Source organism: Leptopilina boulardi, unplaced genomic scaffold, assembly GCF_019393585.1.
Source record: "Leptopilina boulardi isolate dan_hultmark-lab unplaced genomic scaffold, ZJU_Lbou_2.1 LbouV2_278, whole genome shotgun sequence".
Lineage (NCBI taxonomy): Eukaryota > Metazoa > Arthropoda > Insecta > Hymenoptera > Figitidae > Leptopilina > Leptopilina boulardi.
The window spans coordinates 4113403-4133551 of record NW_026137838.1 but is presented as its reverse complement, the minus strand read 5'-3'; the positions used below and the strand labels follow the sequence as shown (position 1 = coordinate 4133551).

Below are 20149 nucleotides of genomic sequence, written 5' to 3'. Positions count from 1 at the left end.
AAAAAATAAAACTCACAATAAATAGATTTATAAATTTCATTTTTTGTACAACCACTTCGTACGAATGACAAAATCAGACTATTACTAAAGCTTCAAATAAATTACTCACAATGTAATTTATATTTTCTTTCTATATATTAAAAAATTTAATAAATAATATTACACATATGGAGAAATTGAAATGCTTTTAATGTAATTTAATGCTACTTTGGATAATGTCAGAAAAATAATATATAATGATTCAATTATTTCAGTTTTGTTTTAGGTATATTAGATATTTTAATTTAAGAAAAATTGAAGTAATTTTTATTTTATTAAATTTTGATATTATATTGAAAACAACAATATAAGTAATAAGAAGTTCTATCAAGTAAGTTAAGGATTTAAATTGATGAAAAATTGGTAGCATAATTTATGCACGTGCCTAAAAATTATGATGTGGGATTACTATTATTGTTATATTACTTTGGAAAAATTGAATATATTGTAATTAATTTAAAAAGGAAAAGAATAAAGAAAAATTATTTTTGAAAACCTCAAAAGAAAATTTTATTCCAAAATTTTCTATTTATTTTAATTGAATTCAGAGTAAATTTCTAGTGAAAAACAAAATGACGAAATTTTCTTTAATTAAAATTAGTGAATGACTTTTCAAAAATTCGAATTTTTAGAAATATTCTTAAAATTTTTTATAATATGAAGAAGAGGAAGAAAAGTTTTTTTTTGAAAACCTCAAAAGACAATTTTTATTTATATTTTCTATGGTAAGAATTTGCATGATCTGAATTGATGGTGGTAACGATTCTAAAAAATTGACATTTAATTAATACAATGTTTTTTTTCGAATATTATAATATATTATATTATCTCCAAAAAAAAATTTATCTTTAGTTTAGGACGCCACCGTCTATGTGAATTATAAGTTTAATATAAAATTTAATAATTAATTTTAAAAAATAGTTTTCATTGGTAAAAAAAATGCTTTTATCGTTCACTTCAGTATTTTAAAAGAAAAATTTTAAATTCACAATAATATATTGTTATTTAGTCTTACTGTTCATTTTGATAAAAAAAATTTTTTGTATAAAATAATCACGAATTGTAGCCACGGAAAAAAATTGGAGTTCAAAATAAGTAGCGTATACTAATTTGAAAAGCATCAAAACTGTGCCTCGTAGATGGCGCCACTATTAGCATTTTGAAGTAAACAATGGTTAATACCATTGCTAAATACTTTAATACCATATTCCAAATTTTGTTCCTTTGATAGTTAAAGCATAGAAAGACTCAATGAATATTAGAGTTGAATTTGCATTAGAGGAACCAAATAAGTAAAGGGAGGCGCTTAAAATTCTCCGTAACTTGAAGCAAATGAACGTTGTGCTTGGCATGGAGTATGTGGGTCCATTCTTATTTACTATTCCGTCGGTGGTGCAGAAAGTACGGGTTTCCCAAAGGCGGAGAGAAGTCGGGATGAAGTGTAGCAGTATACATATATATATATATACCCAAGTGTAGAGGGAGTGGGAAATGCACGAGAGTTGAGTTTCCATCGGAGGCTTTTTGCCACGATGGAAACTCCTCGCAATCATAAGTCTCATCCTAGCTGAACAAACGTTGCACTCGGGATGAAAATGTCTTAAGCATGCTCTCTGCGACCAACTGCGTTATTAGTTATTTTCAGAAAGAGTTTCATTTAAAAGAAAAAACTTTTTTAATATAACCAAAATAATAAAATATTTTTATTATAACTAATTTGAAAGAAATAACTAATTTGACTATTCGTTTTTGTTTTACTAATAATAATTTTTTGTTTATTATTGTAATAATGCTTCATTTTGCAAGGGAATGCAAGGAATGGTGAGCGCGCGAACGTTCAAGAGCGCTCAAGACAACGAGACATTGTTCAAATTGCGGAGAGTAAAGACATCGATCACCACACGCTTCTGCCACACAGCTGAGCCCCTGAGGACAAACGCAAGGCACCAACCAACCTATTCTCGTTCACCCACACTCTCTAAACATACCCCCCCTTCCTCCTTCATCCACTTATACCCCGAGGACCTTCAACCACTACAATCAGCTTTCTCACCCACCCACACTTGCCTTTTCTGACGTTTTCGAATCGGTCTCTGGACACCGCATCAACCGACGGAAGTTGATGTATACAAAGGTCGATTTCCGAACTTACGTACCATTGCACTCGACAAAAGCAACGCGATAAGCTTTATTTTTCAACATATATATACAATCTAAAATCGATCTTTAAAAATGGTTTACAACAATGAATGACGGTTAATTGGATTTTATTGCTTTTTAAAATTTTCGAATTTCAACAATTCGATCTTTGAATGCTGTTTCTGTTAATTTTTTTTTATTGCGCCAGGTTATTAAATATCAATTTTTTTTTTTGAATGAATCAAAGAAGAAAATTTCTATACTGACAATAAGTGACCTAACCTTAAAGAAGAAAAATTGATTACAACGCCATTAGTGAGCGAAGAGTGAACTAAATTTAATACCATTCGTCCATAATAAAAAAATTTCTAATAATTCTCAATAGATCTAAATAAAAATTTAAAAAATCTTTTTTATAAATAAATAAAGTAATTTTAATTTAATAGAAAAAAATTCGATAGAAAATTTTAAAAATAAATAAATTTTTTGACAAATATTAATTTCTTTGAAACAATTCGATCTTTGAATGCTGTTTCTGTTGATTTTTTTTATTGCGCCAGGTTATTAAATATCAATTTTTTTTTTCAATGAATCAAAGAAGAACATTTCTATACTGACAATAAGTGACCTAACCTTACAGAAGAAAAATTGATTACAACGCCACTAGTGAGCGAAGAGTGAACTAAATTTAATACCATTCGTCGATAATAAAAAAATTTCTAATAATTCTCAATAGATCTAAATAAAAATCAAAAAAAAATTTTTATAAATAAATAAAGTAATTTTAATTTAATAGAAAAAAATTCAATAGAAAATTTAAAAATAAATAAATTTTTTCACAAATATTAATTTCCTTGTCTGGGAAAAAAAGAGAGTCACCCCTAACTAAAATTCACAGATAGTTTAACTTTATCTTTAAAAGAAAAAGAAATTCTTGTTTGGTTTTAAGTTTAAAAGGATCAAAAGTTCATTCGCCAAAACTTTTATCTTAAAAATACTTTTCTCAACACAAAATAATAATAATAATTTGTTTTGTAAAGAAAGTTTTGTAAATTTTTTTCAAAAATATATTTTCTTATTCAATTTAAATAAGCCTTGGTGCCTTGGGTAAATTAAAAATCTAAATCGAACTTTAGGAGAAACGTATATAAATGTATAAAGTGAAAATAAATAATGATTATTCAGAAACGGGCGGAGAGAGAGAGAATATCAGTAGTATCATTAATACGCGTTCTCGCTGAGAGGTCCAATGCGTGTTGGGTGTTCGCAGGAAGATACTATCGATTCGGCGAAATCCTGAAAAGGGGACTTGAGACACGATGCGAAAAACACAGGAGGGATGCTCGCAAAATGCAACGAGAATATATTTTTTTTTTTGGCAACATTTACGTTGGTTGGGATTTTAAATGGGACTCGCGTTCTTATCATTGGCCACATCTTTGCGATGATGAATCGCTTTAAAGTACTATTCACGACGCAACATTTAACTTTTCTTTGGTATAGAAAACAGTGAGCTTCTCTAAAAAAAAAAAAAAAAAAAAACAACTTCATAATTCCAATGATTGTTTGCAATTACAAATTTTTTCAATTGGAGAGATTATTAATTAAAAATATTAAAATCTGCTATTGCTATATTAAAAAAATATTTTTTGTTACTAATTTTTTTTTTCTAATAATTTATTCTTTTTTCCAGACATCTCTCGGGGGGTAAAAACACGTTCGATTTATTTATTCATATTTATTTTACGACGAACGTGTGCCACGTATATGTTTCTGTATTTATATTGGTTAGAAAAAAAAAGTGTGTTAGGTTTTATGCTTTTTACCAAGAAATGATCGAATCGAAAAACGAAGAATTCATCACTTACAATAAAAAAAAGTCGCAATTTTTTTTTAATTTAAATTACTTAAACGTCACTAAAAATGTTATTTTTTTTAAAATTAATTAATATTCTTACCCTACTTCTGCAAAATAATGATTACAAACACCCACCTGAAACATAAATATAAAACATGCCATTAAAAAAAAATTTTTTTTATTATTTTATATAAAATTATAATAATCCCCTGCAAAATTCGAATAATTATTATCAATGATTAAGTGTCTGATATTGTATGGAAAGAGCTTTCAATTATTATTCACGATCAATAAAATATAAAGAAGAAAAATCCATTGACTTTTATAAGAAGTCGCGGGGATTGTATTAAAAAATTTTTTTTTTTTTCCCCAAGTGGAATTCATTTAACCATATACGAGTATCAAGGTTGTATAGGTGGGTGTACATATAAAGTGAATAAATCGTAACATTATCGCGAAAAAAAAGTCTTACTTCGATAAGCCACAGGAATCCTTTCACGACAGATAATTCCTGAAATTTATTCTTAAACGAAGAAGAATTTAAAGAAGCTAGATGGAGAATTTAATTTCCGGTCGCAAAAATGTCGACGACGTTATAAAATTCTATCGAATGATTCTCATATTCTATATATGATTCAAGAATGAGGGATGGTAATGGAAATTTTGTTTCTACAATTATTTTTTTAAAATTTCGATTTTTAATTTTCAATATTATTTTAATCAAAAAAAAAAAAATATTTATTTAAATTTTTTCATGACCGTTTTGAGGTTTCTGTGAGTGCCCACGTTTTACAGGTAGAAAGTACCTGTAAAGTTTGTAGGTACACGTTGGATAATAGTACCTGTCAAGTAGCCCGTACGTCTCGTATATCACGTTTTTAAGCGCACCGGTGCCTCTCGACCTTACAGCCTCTCGTAAAGTTGAACCTCCTATACTCTTTAAGATAACTCGATGCCGCGCACATGAACAAGAAAAAAAAAAAAAAAAAAAAAAATATTGTCAATAAAGAAAATCGATAACGACCGCGCCATAACAAAAAAGATATCGGCTAAATTTAATGAGAATTCAATTAACGTTTTAATCGTTCATGAAACGAACATTTATGTCGTACGAGATTTTAAAAGAAAGCTATATTTATAACGTGTCATCGTATTTTTCTTCACTTGTAAATTTTTATTTATTTCTTACTAACAGAAGGTAATTTAATAAATCAGAAAGCCCACAGAAAATTTATTAAAATATGAAATTTATTTAATGAAATAAAAAAATAGATTGTATATGTGAATCATGTTTAATTAAGTATATATTGAGAGAAGGGAATCTTTTGAAATTATTATTAATCTCATGCTCGTCGCGCGTACTTTTCAAAGGAATATAATTAAAGAAGCTTTTTGTCTCAGTACGCGGATGAAATTATCAAAAAGATTACATCAAAGTGATTTTGCGTCCCTTGCGAATTGTGGCTAAACCTCAATGCCACAATTTTAGCATCGGAGAAAGAGAGAAAGAGAGAGAAATTTTGTCTATACTTATGTGTTTATTAATAATGCGTTCGAGCGTGCATTAAAACATCAAGGCGCAAAAGCGCGGCAAAAGAACAGAAAAGCAAAGCTGTAACTATATATGTCGTTCATCATCATTGCAGCCAACTTGAAAAGGACCACCTCTGACCTTTGCAGCAATTTTATTTTTGTTACAATTTTAGAGCCAAGGGGAAAATTATTTTTAACATAAAAAATTTAATTTAAATTAAAAGAAATTAATTTAAATAATAATTAATTTTTCTGTTTTTCATTGTATTATAAATACTAATACGAGACTTTATTTATGTTTTCCTTAACGCTTTATTGGCTGTTTGTCAGCTCAGCATGTTGGCAAAATTTATTCCAAGTCTCGTAGTTAAACTCTTTCAAGTGATATGCGCGCAAACTAGTGTTCATTTCTACGATAGACAAGTGATTTTACGACTTGTTCGCCTAGGCACAAGAGCTTATAAAAATTAGTTGCGAGTTGTTATTTTTTTTTTCATTCCATTAACAAAAGGTATAAGAATAAAGAAAATTTTCTATTGTTGTATTGCCTTTTACATAAATAGCAATACTAATTATTAATTTATATACACTTTCGTTTTTTTTCTGTTTTCAATACACAATTTTGAATTTTTAAAACTATTCATTTTCTACATGATAATGAATTCTTTTCTTAATAATAAATTAGAAAACACGTAACATTTCTAAACACTGCGCCAGTAGTGAACTTTGGCAATTTTTGGTTGGCCGAGAGCGTTAATTCACCCACCTCCCGTGAGACCGGACAGACTAGGGTTCAAATCCTCATGGATGAGAAATTTTTTTTTCAAATTACTTTCTAAAAAAAATAAATTGTGTAAAAAATAAAAATGCCAAAGCAATTTGAGATTTTTGTTGAAGATTATTATTGTCAAAGGAAATGAGATGGTATCGCATATCTTAGCAGACTCAAAAGCCTTCGGCAACTATTAAAATAATAAACTTGGCGAGAAAATGTTTAGTACATTTGACGGAGCAAAAAGCATATTTCACACAGAGACTCCTAAAATATGACCCGATATTCATCTTAAGCGGCGCAACGACGACATTTATCCCCGTCAGAGGTATGGTACATAGCTTGCGGGGTATATATATATGGGCTCTGTTGCTATGTGTATATGTGCACACATGTATACTAGAAATGGATGAGTTAACATGTGTATACGCTTGTCCCTCTCTCTCTCTCTTACTCTCCTTGTGTGTCCCCCTATGCAAACCGCGTATGGCACAAGTTGGGCGGGCCTTGTTCTCGGAAGCTGAAATACCTTCAAGTTCATTCATATCCAAATAGCATATATGCACCTGATGAACGTGTGGTATAAATGAAAATTTGAAACTTCAGTACAATGAAAATAGAGAAGAAATTTTAAGAAACATCTGAAAATAGTGTAGAAAAGTATACTTTTTTGTACGGTGTGTAGAAAAGTGGTAGATATGCAATAAAGTGGTACAGCAGTACGGAAAATTATATTTTCTCGCACTGTTTTACTATTTTTCAGTATACAATGCAGAAAAGTATACTTTTCTACATTGTTTTACTATTTCTGCACTACTTCACTGCAAACTAGGGTTAAAAGTATATTTTACTGAACTGTTTTTATAACTTTTCAGCATACTATGGTAAAAGGTATTCTTTTTTGCACTACTTTTATAACTTCGCTGCATACTATGTTGAAAAGTATATATTTCTGCACTACTGGTAGTATTCCTGCACTATTTTCCTGCATACTATGTGGAAAAATATACTTTTCTGCACTCTTTTACCACTTTCTTGCACAGTATGCAGAAAATTATACTTTTCCTTACTGTTTTTTATAACTTTACTGCATACTATACTAAAATAGTAGAAATAGTACAAATAGTACTATTACAGCAAAGTATGCAGTAAAGTTATAAAAAACAGTAAGGAAAATTATACTTTTCTGCATAGTATACAGCAAAATTATAAAAAACAGTGCGGAAAAGTATACTTTTCTGCATGGTATGCAATAAAGTTATAAAACAGTACAGAAAAGTATATTTTTCCGCACTGTTTGCAGAAAAGTGATAAAAGAGTAGAGAAAAATATATTTTTTACTATAATATGCAGCAGAGTAGTGCAGGAATAGTACAAGTAGTACAAAAAAGTATACTTTTCTCCACGATATGCAATAAAGTGGTACAGCAGTACAGAAAATTATATTTTCCTACACAGTTTTTACTATTTTTCAGTACACAATGCAGAAAACCTAGACTTTTCTACATTGTTTTACTATTTCTGCACTACTTTACTGCAAACTAGGGTTAAAAGTATATTTTACTGAACTGTTTTTATAAATTTTCAACATACTATGGTAGAAAGTATTCTTTTCTGCACTACTTTTATAACTGCAATACATATTATGTTGAAAAGTATATTTTTCTGCACTACTTGTAGTATTCCTGCACTATTTTGCTGTATACTATGCGGAAAAATATACTTTTCTGCACTCTTGTACCACTTTCTTGCACAGTAGGCAGAAAATTATACTTTTCCGCACTGGTTTTATAACATTGCTGCATACTTTGCTGTAATAGTACTATTTGTACTATTTCTACTATTTCAGCATAGTATGCAGTAAAGTTATAAAAAACAGTAAGGAAAATTATACTTTTCTGCATAGTATACAGCAAAATTATAAAAAAACAGTGCGGAAAAGTATACTTTTTTCCATGGTATGCAGAAAAATATACTTTTCAGCGTAGTAGTATGCAGCAAAGTTATGAAAAATAGTTCGAAAAAGTACACTTTTCTTCATCGCATGCAGCAAAGTTACTAAAAAATAGTGCGGAAAAGTATACTTTTTCCCACGCTATGCAGAAAAATAATAAAATAGTACAGAAAAATAAACTTTTCAGAATAGTATGCAGCAATGTTATAAAAAAAACAAGTACGCTTTTCTTTATAGCCCTCAGCAAAGTTATAAAAACAGTTCTGTAAATCACATTTTCCACACAAAATCCTTTTAAAAAATGCATAAAACTAAAATAATACAAATTTTTCAACTAAACGAATTTAGTAAACGTTTCTGTCTGTTTCTTATTTTTTCTTTTTTTTTTTTGAATTCTTAAATCGTCGCAGATAGATTTAAAAGAGAAGAATGGAGAAAGAAATCGCGATTGTCTCTCTGACAAAAGTCGAGTCGATCAAGTGAAATCGTTCAAGTGTGGAAATCTCTTAGACTCAGTACACTATATATATATATATATATAGAGAGAGAGAGAGAGAGAACCCTCGGAATTCTCGCACCCTCTATGCACTTAAGCGATGAGGAGAAGGAGGTACAGAAGCTCACAGGACACGATCCACTTATATTGCGGTTTCCCTGCCATGCTAAACTATAAGTGAACGAGCGAACGAGTATCGTCATTAAGCAATTCCGTATGTAAGTGAGTTACAGTAACAATATAGAAGGGCTACTCTCGCCTTATTGATGTGAGAATTCAACACCTAGAAAATAATATTCCACACATTATATTACGTATATTGGATGGCTCATCACCTTACTGGGATTTATTTCCTACGAAAAAGAAAGAGGGTTCCAAACTAATTACTAAATTCACTTTACGAATTTGGGGAAAATTCAATATATAAGGCCTTGTATATATATATATCAAAATGAAATTAATCAAAATTTTTCGAAATAAATTATTTTTAGATACTTTTTTCTAGTTTACGTAAAAGACCATTTTTGTTTTTTTTGGATGTATGTGCGCATTTTTCATATACACCTGTCTCGAGGGACCTCGATTAGCTTTTGTTACCATATGGGATTGTAGATACCAATCCAGTGTCAGATCAAAAATAGGAAAATGGGCGTCAGGTTCCGTGGCCATAGTCCAAAGTAGAAACAATGAAAGCAAATACGGGCAATGAAAAACTGACGGGTGTAAAGGGATGAAAAGCTTCAACATTCCCAGTTACAAAGGACCAAACTGAAAATACCATGAATATCCAGTTTGGAGTAAAATACACATTGGTGAAAAAAAAAAAAAGAAAAGTGAAACAAATACACCGATATGAATGCAAAAATTCACAAAACATGTATGAACATTGAATAAAAATTGTATAATATCATAAACAGTTTTTTCGTCAATATTTTTTTTTTCCCCTCATACATATACAGGTCCTATGAATTTTTAACAATGTCACGCACCGAAATAGTAAATTCTCGAATAATTTTATATTCTCCTCGGGAATGGGGATTTATTTATTTATAACTAACAAAGAATTTTTTTTTCCTCTTATTTCCACTTTCATTGATAATTCTTTTCATCCCATTGATTCTAATTTTTACTCTTAATTTAATTTTCACTTTCCCTTTCACTTCCTTTAATTCTAAATTCACTTTCATTTTCACTCATTTCTTATCAGTGAAAGTGAAAATGAAAGTGAAATTAGAATTAGTGAAAATAAAATTAAGAATGAAAATTAGAATTAGTGAAAGTGAAAATGAAATTAGGAGTAAAAATTCGAATCAGTGGAAGTGAAAGTAAAACAAGAGTGGAAATTGTAATTAGCGAAAGTGAAAGTGGAATTTTTTTCCTCTTATTTCAACTTTCATTAATAATTCTTTTCACCTATACTTTCACTTCCACTTTCACTGATTCTAATTTTTACTCAAAATTTAATTTTCACTTTCCTTTTCCACTTCCGTTAATTCTGAATTCACTTTCATTTTCACTCATTTCTAATCAGTGAAAGTGAAAATGAAAGTGAAATTAGAATTAGTGAAAATGAAATTAAGAATGAAAATGAGAATTAGTGAAAGTGAAAATGAAATTAGGAGTAAAAATTCGAATCGGTGGAAGTGAAAGTAAAACAAGAGTGGAAATTGGAATTAGCGGAAGTGAAAGTGGAATTACGTATCGACCGTCTGAAAAAGGTGAGATGCAACTACTAATAAAGTAGATCTCAGATATGTACAAAAAGGAACAAGTACATTTCTCTTCAAGTATATATTCTATATCTTATATATACATGCAAACGGAGGAAGAAGCAAACAATATCGTGGAAGAAGACATTTCACCGATATTACATTTCAAATATGGTTATGACTCTTGTATATATATATATATATATATACATAATACATTCAGTACTCGCAAACGCTCAACTGAATTTCCAAATATATTGCAATCACGTGCACTTGTACCTAACCCAGTTAAAGAGCTTCTCTGAGCTTTTCTCAATCTCTTTTGAATACCATTATAAAATGAAATTTGAAAATTTAAGTATATATCACAAAAAGAAACTTCCTTTAGTATAAAATATAGGTTTTCTATAACAGGAAATCATTTTCGAATAACTAAAAAAAAAAAATTAAATATTAAAAAATTTTTTATAATTAAGAATTTTTTCCTTTATAATATATTTTACATAAATAAATAAATGAATAAAAAAATAAATAATAAATAAAATAAAATTACACAAACAGATTTGAAAAAGAGATTTTATAATCAATATTAAAATTGTGTGAGAATTGTTATATGAAAACTTTGTAATAGAAGAAATTTTCTCTAGAATAAAGAGTAGTAGTCGCGCGCAAATGTTTTCAAGTAAAATGGGAAAAAAGGGGAGGGGAGAGTGTTCAATTTCCCGAAGGTATTTTCCTTGACGATTGCAAACTTGTTGGTACAACAATTTGACATTGTGTTCAAGTTTCGTATATATATAAATACAATATTCAAATATACATTTTCCGTGAATGTAACGGTAGAAAGTGTTTGGACGTACATCCAATGAGGTGAATTTTCATTGAGAATATATAGAACATCAAAAGCAATGGTTTGCATCTGTAAAAGAGCACTCGAATGTGCACTCAAAATGTAGAAAGTGATATTCAAAAATTGCTGTCTCAATATGCATTATATTCACACAGAGAATGCTAATTTTTTGAATAAAATTTGAAAATTATTTCGAAAATGATAAAAATTGTTTATCATTATATTGAAATTACAATATGTACTATTTCTACTATTTTCTGTTATAAAAAACAGTAAAATTATACTTTTCTGCATAGTATACAGCAAAATTATAAAAAACAGTGCGGAAAAGTATAATTTTCTGCATGGTATGCAATAAAGTGATAAAAGAGTACAGAAAAGTATATTTTTCCGCACTGTTTGCAGAAAAGTGATAAAAAAAAGTAGAGAAAAATATATTTTTTACTATAATATGCAGCAGAGTAGTGCAGGAATAGTACAAGTAGTACAAAAAAGTATACTTTTCTCCACGATATACAATAAAGTGGTACAGCAGTACAGAAAATTATATTTTCCTGCACTGTTTTTGAAAAGTATATTTTTCTGCACTACTTGTAGTATTCCTGCACTATTTTGCTGCATACTATGCGGAAAAATATACTTTTCTGCACTCTTGTACCACTTTCTTGCACAGTATGCAAAAAATTATACTTTTCCGCACTGGTTTTATAACATTGCTGTATACTTTGCTGTAATAGTACTATTTGTACTATTTCTACTATTTTAGTATAGTATGCAGTAAAGTTATAAAAAACAGTAAGGAAAATTATACTTTTCTGCATAGTATACAGCAAAATTATAAAAAAAACAGTGCGGAAAAGTATACTTTTTTCCATGATATGCAGAAAAATATACTTTTCAGCGTAGTATGCAGCAAAGTTTTGAAAAATAGTTCGAAAAAGTACACTTTTCTTCATCGCATACAGCAATGTTATTAAAAAATAGTGCGGAAAAGTATACTTTTTCCCACGCTATGCAGAAAAATAATAAAATAGTACAGAAAAATAAACTTTTCAGAATAGTATGCAGCAAGGTTATAAAAAAACAGTTCAAAAAAGTACGCTTTTTTTTATAGCCCTCAGCAAAATTATAAAAACAGTTCTGTAAATCATATTTTCTACATAAAATCCTTTAAAAAATGCTTAAAACTAAAATAATACATATAATTCTGTATTATTATTTTTAACAATTTTTTTTTTATCAAAAGGATCATAATGACGAAAATAATTTTTTTTTTCCAATAAATAATAAAATTGATAAAAAAAATGCATAGAGTAATAATTTAACTTCCTTTGTCAGTCATTTGTCAGATAAATATCAACTCTAATTGAAAAAAATACGACAAATAACAGAGGTTTGATCCTCAATTATTGAAAATAAAGTTTCAGTTTTTTATTTAAAATTATAATTCCAAATTGTCACTAGCTAAAAATTTTCAGTTGTATCAATTTACTGACACGAGAAACAGTTTTGATTCCTCCGCAGAGGAACTAAAATATATTTTTTTTTTTTAATAATTAATTTTTGAAAAAAGTATATTAAAAACATGTTCACTGTCATTAAGATATCAGTTTTCGTTTTTATTACATTTTTCATAACTGAATGTAAAACTAATCAAAATTGGCGTAGTGAAATATTAAAACATTTAGCTAAAAAAGTGAAAAAGCATCAAGTTTTATTTTTAATCGATGAAAATGTTTTATCAACTTTTGTCGATTTTAATCAAGATTCTCGTCAGGCGATAAAATATTTTCCCCATTTATTATTTACATTACAACAAATAAATGTGGAAAAATTAAAACACTCCTCAATTGGAGTGACACTTAATAATCCAAGATCAAATACTTTATTTGTCATTGTCACTGACACAAATAATATAAATGATTTAAAACGTCCTCTATGGTTGATTATCAATACGTCACTGGATAACATGAGACCAAAATGTTTATATATTTTTTTATCAAAAAAAGAAAATTCAACAAATTTCACTGAATTTTTATATTGGACATGGAAAGAACGATTTTTAGATGTGACAATAATTGAAATAATTGAAAAACAAAAATTATTCACTGATAATGAAATGAGAATTTCATTCATTAATTATTTTAATCCATTTGAAAATATTATTATCAAATTTGCCTATGAGAGAAAATTTGATTGGTTTCCTGATAAATTGATAAATCTACATGGTTATAAATTGAATGGAGGTTTATATAATCGTCCACCTACTGTTCATGTTAAACGCAATTCAACGTATCATCCAATTGAATATTTTGGATGGAGTATAGCAACTGCTAAGACTTTATCTGAATTAATGAATTTTACTTTAAATATTTTACCATCAAAAGAGGAGAGTATTGGAAAATTTAATTGTGATAGAAATCAACTAACTGGTATTTTAAAAAAAGTCGAAAATCATGAAATTAATTATCTTCTAGTGAATACAGCAACAATTGTATCATGTATTGAAAATGAAGTTCACGATGATATTATTTTTGGTATTGAAACATTTATTGCACTAGTACCAATTATACGTAAAGATAAAATTGTCGTTGTTGTTGGTAAAATGTTACTTATATACACATCATTATTAATTTTTCTATTGACTTTGTTACTTTGGATAATATTCCACTATTTGAAACGTGGTTATTGGCAATTTCTCAATATTCTTCTACTTGTTCTTCAAGATCCATCGAATAATAATATTATTACTGAATTTAATGAACAAATTATTTTCGGTTGGGTACAATTAACAGGTATTCTCTATGCATCGGCAATAATGGCTGGATTCACTGCTGTTCAATTTAAAACAGAATCGGAATATTTAATAAATACCCTTGAGGATCTTTATAATTCTAAATTGAAACTTATCGCTGATCCAAATATTATTAAATTCATTCAAACTTATAATCACGGTGTTTTAAATGATATTCTTGATGACAGTATTTTAAATTCAAATGTCGTTTACGAATGTTTAAATCAAATTGCGAGTAAAAAATATGCGTGTTTAATTAGATCATCGGAAAAAGTGGAATTATTAAGTTTACTGGAGGCAAAAGTTGGTAAACATTTTGTAAGATTTTTAGATGAATCATTTTGGCAAACGGTACATATCTCATTGTTGGAAGATAATTCACCGTATTGTGAACGTTTCAATAAATATGTTGGTCGTTTTATGGAAGTTGGATTACAATCAAAATGGATTGATTTTAGCGATGCTATTATTTCACCAAGACATGTTTCTACAAAAAGTGAACAAGATTCATCTGATGATGATGATGATGATGATGATAACAGCAATGTCAATAATATCAATAATGTTCTATTCCTCCTGATGGAAATGGGATTTGGTGTTTCAATTTTTGTGTTCGCTTGCGAAATAATTTTCAATAAGTTTCGAAAATAAGCAATGAAAAGATAAAGAAGAATTTACTTTCGAATGTTAAATTAATTTTTTGAAAAAAAACTAAATTTTTTTGGAAAATTTGGAATTTATTTAGGATTAATAGTGAAAGGACTGAAAAATTTAGAAAGAGAATAGAAAAAAAGGAAATAGGAGTCACGGACAGAGACCCAAACGTCTTGAAGCATCAAATGTCGTGCTTTGTTCGGATCTTTAAATTATTAATCTCCCACACAGAGGAACATTTTTCTTTTGTATATTGCAGGTAAGATCACTATTTCTCTTCCTGTATTTTAAAACGCATAAAAAAAATAAATAAAAACAACAAATCAAAAAAATAAATTAAAATTAAAATTGAAATTAAAATTAAAATTGAAATTAAAATTAAAATAAAATAAAAAAAAGAATCGAAAATAAAATTGAATATAAATGAAAATAATAACTAGAATATAAATTTACGATCATTGACTTTGGTTTACTATTTATTTCAAAGCAAACAACAAAAGATTCTATGTATTCGAGCTGGCAGACAACCAATTAGATGTTGACCGAAGCCTGTTACACGCGAGCACTTAATCAATTTACACTTGGAATCATATTAAGGGGATTTATGTTCAAGAAAGATGTATATAAAGAAATCGTAAATGTAACTAGAGATCAACTATATATCATAATATTCAAACATTCAGATCGCACACACCTCTTTCACAATTCTCTCATTAACATAAAATTTTAACAGCTCCATTCGCAAAAGAAAATGAAATAATCTCGTTATGTAAATTCTCCACAGCCTACAGTTCCAACTTCCATATCGCAAATTTTGATCCTTTTTTCTCTTTCACTATATATATATTATAATGTCCTGAAACCAGGAAGTGTATTATTTTCTTTTTTCAAAAATTTATTTTCATAAAATTAGCATTCTTTGTTTGCTCGACTATTAAGGGTAACTTTCTTTATAAATGAATTAATATAAAAAAATACAGGTCAGAAAAAAAATTGAAAATAGAGTAAAAAAAGAATTCATTTTCAGAATTAAAAAAGAAAAATGAAAAAAAAAACAATTTTTCTAGAACAAATCCTAAAAGAATTGGCAAACTAACGATAAGTGGATAATTACTACACTGAAACCAAGTTAATATACTTCTCGAGATAAATTTTTTAGAAAAAAATACAATGCAGCGTCGATTACATTCTGTGCACTACAATTTTTTTTTCTAAGAGATAAAAAAAACACGGAAAATCAATTTTATGAAAATTAACTTCTATTATATAATAATAGTAATAATAATAATAATAATAATAATAATAATAATATATATTACATATATATAATAAAGTCCGAAACTGATTACAGCAACTTTTTGGCTTTCGCCTACACTGACAAGAATTATATATAAATATATATATATATATATATATATAATAATTATATAATAATGATAATACGATATGAACCTCTTTTGTGAAGCTTAAATAAATTATATTATATTATATATAATATTTGTGTGACCCGCACCCGATGGTCACTGAATTTAGCGAGGAGGTGGTGCCCGGTGTATTGATATTGACAAGCAGTCGCGTTTCATTTGATGATTATCCAACGCGTTGGATGATCATCGAATATAGTCGCCATAACTCTAACCACTGGTGTAATAATTATATATGACCTCTAGTGGAGTACATAACGTATATTGTGACACTCGAGACTCATTATCAATGTGGTCAAAATGATACGTTGTTGTACGATAGAGCGAACCCATCATATCCTTTCTAATGGCATCATTTTCACGAGCATTACTGTCAATAAACAATATATGTGTACAGTAACTTTTATTTTTAACAATTGTTATATATATATATATATATATATATATATTGAATACAATCATGAATTATTTTTGTTTCCTGGAGGATGTATTTTATTCGTTTATTTGGATTTAGTAGTAAAAGACAATAACAACCAGACAAGGAATTAAATTTTTTGTATGAGTAGTAGAAGTCATTTTTAACCCGAACGAAACTAAATGGTTTTTAATTTGACTTAAGTAGTAGAAGTCAGTTGTAGTCAGACGAAACTAAATGGTTTTTAATTTGACTTAAGTAGTAAAGGTCAGTTGTAGTCAGACGAAACTAAATGGTTTTTAATTTGATTAAAGTAGTAAAAGTCAGTTGTAGTCAGACGTCAAAAATTCTAATTTTAGTGGCAGTGGAAAATAAAAATTTTAGTTAGACTTCAATTTAGTTTCTTGTAAATTAACTTTTTTCTAAGTAGTAAAAGTCAGTTGTAGTCAGCCAAGCTTTAAATTCCTTAAATGGTGAATATAGTAGTAGAGGTAAGTTTACATTTTTGTATTAGTAGCAAATAAATAACAAGTTCCAAAAACTTAAATTTTTTTATCAGTAGTAAATGAAAATTAAAGTCAGACGTTGGTTTAAATTATTGTAAAGTAATAAGGTGGTAATGTCCTTTTTAGTCAGACAATATTATAAAAGTACTTTAATATTTTCATTAATTTTACAAAAATTAAAAAATGATACAAAAGATAAATATTTTTATATCACATCTAAAGATAACAATAGTTCATATTTTCCATTTGATGGCAACTTTAATAAATATTACCTCCATTAAAATAAAATAAGAGAGAAATAAAGATGAAAATTTGACAAAAAAACAAACGACCACTTTTACGAGTTCTTCCATATAACTTGGTATTTTATCGATCAAATATTAGTTCATGAACTATTTCAACAAACAGTCGTAAATTACGGTAGAATGGCTAAACTATGATATTTATTGATTGTAATTGAAAAAAAATAAAAATTTGTCATATTTCCAAACTAGATATTGAAAATTTTACAATTCAATTTGTAAATTCTACAGTTCAAATTGTAAATTCTACAGTTTAAATTGTAAATTCTACAATTCAAATTGTAAATTCTACAGTTTAAATTGTAAATTCTACAGTTCAAATTGTAAATTCTACAGTTTAAATTGTAAATTCTACAGTTTAAATTGTAAATTTTACAGCTTAAATTGTAAATTCTACAATTCAAATCGTAAATTCTACCATATTTGAAATACAATACGTATGATTAATTTGAACGTATCTAAATAATATTTCCAGTTTCTTAAAATGTCATATGTCTAAATCTGTAAAATCAGCAAACAATTTAAGTCTTGCTTGTGACTTCAAAGACAACATTAAATTGCCCAATGTCGTTTAATTAACAAGCAATATATGTGTGTGTGTGTGTGTGGTATGTCAGAAACAATTTCTTCTGATTCTGCGGGTATATGTATATATATATATGAAGTTGACATTATGAAAACGCAGAGGAAACTCGTGTGGAAATGGTCGATGAAAATCACAAACTCGTAAACGACTGATGTTACCCGTGACGCTGACTTGAGTGTTTTCAGATGAATGTAGTGCTATTCATTGGATGCCTAATTAACAAGCACCGACGTTCTGCCAGTATATTGTATACCGCGCGCGAGTCCTTTGCGCGACTCACGCGCGGGGAGAATTTAATTAACTCGTTCTTGCATTTGATAGACTCGGCAAAAACTTCTGGCCACGCCTTTTGTACTGTATATACGCATATATATATATATATATATATATATATATATATATATATGTATATAACCGTAATTAATGTTACTCACAAAACAGTGGCCTCAATGGGAAAAGCGACAGATTGCAAATGGGGAAAAAGGTTTTTCAATTCTAAGAATACGCAAACAGAAGAGACTCGAGATTCTTTCTTCAAACACTTATCAAAGTAAGTTACATATTTAACTTGGATTTTATTCGTTTCGTGAATTGTTATTTACCGAGAAAAATCAGACAAAGAGTTTTAGTTATATTTTCTCTTTTGTTGTATATACATTGATTTTCTGTTGCCTGTTTTCATTAATTTTATAGGATTTGATAAGAAAGGAGAAATTTCTATTTTATTTTAATTTTTACTATACTGAGAAAAAAAGTAAAGGAAAATTTTTTGAGGTTTTAGATTTCATTCGATGGGCAAATTATAAAATTATAGAGAGTAAGTTAATTTAACTACTGATGTTAGTTTACAACTTTGTCTGACCGCAAATGATTTTTACTACTTGTAAAAAAATTTACTGAAGAATTTTAACCCAAGCATTTATGTCTGACCAAAATATATTTTTACTACTAAGGTAAAATTTAAAATAATTTTAATTGTCTGGGTATAAATGGCTTTTACTACTAATAGCATATTTAGAAGCATTTATGCTACACTGGTCTGATGAAAATATACTTTTACTACTCGTAGTAAAATTACAATTTACGTTTGACTACAACTGACTTTTACTACTCGTACCAAATTTAGGAACATAAAGTCTGACTAAAATATACTTTTACTACTGAAATGAGAATTGTAAGAATTTCAATCCTTGTCTGACTATGTCTGACTTTTACTACTAGTATGCAAATTTAAAAAAATTTAATTGTTGTCTGACTTGTACTACTAATTCCTAAATTAATTCTAATGCCGTCTGACTAAAATTTCCTTTAACTACTGATTAAAAAAATTGTAAAAAATTAAACCATTAAAATCTGTCTGATTTAAATATACTTTTACTACTTTAATTAAAATTGCTAGAATTCCAATTCTTGTCTGACTATAACTGACATTTACTACTAGTACAAAAATTCAAAGGGTTTCAATAGTCCAAAGTAAAAAAGCCGTAAACAACAATGTTTTTATTGTTAATTATATACTTTTTTACTTTGGAAGGCAGTAATTATTGTATGACTGAAATTGACTAATTCCCTAATTAATTATAAATAACCTTATGCCGTCTGACTAAAATTGACTTGTACTACTAATTTCTTAATTAAACTTTATTTTTATATCGTCTGGCTAAAATTGACTCGTACGACTAATTTCCTAATTAAATAAAATTAATTTTTATATCGTCCAACTAAAATTTCCATCAGCTACTAATTTAAAAAATTGTGAAAAAAATGAATTCTCTAAATTATATTTTACTACTGTAATAAAAATTACAATTTCAATCCTCGTCTGACTCGAACCAACCGTTACCACTAATACTAAAATTCAAAACGTTTATATTTCCTACTCGTTAAATTTTTAATTACATTTTTCCATCAAATTATTCCAAAAAAAACACCTCAATAATTTATTTACACTGCGAAAAAAAATAATTTTTAATTGCGACAAAATTAATTGAAAATGTGTATAAAGCAATAAATGAAAATCGCAAGGGTACAGTATAGAGGTTTCTGGTCAAATTGTCAATTTTAGTGTCGACCAGTAGGAAATTTTAATTAACAGGACAAGAGAGAGAAGAGAGAGAG

General features: G+C 28.1%; 1 protein-coding gene across 3 annotated transcripts in view; it reads right to left on the bottom strand.

Moving 5' to 3' along the window:
• Positions 1-20149, bottom strand: part of LOC127281823 (discoidin domain-containing receptor tyrosine kinase B-like) — a 132228-nt gene that overhangs the window by 95736 nt on the left and 16343 nt on the right. The window contains exon 1 of one of the 3 annotated variants that reach the window (XM_051305753.1): positions 4137-4170. The exons of the other annotated variants lie outside the window; for them this stretch is intronic. The gene's annotated coding sequence lies outside the window, so the exon portion shown is untranslated. Of the gene's footprint in view, positions 1-4136; positions 4171-20149 lie in introns of those variants that run through there. 3 annotated transcript variants of the gene reach the window in all.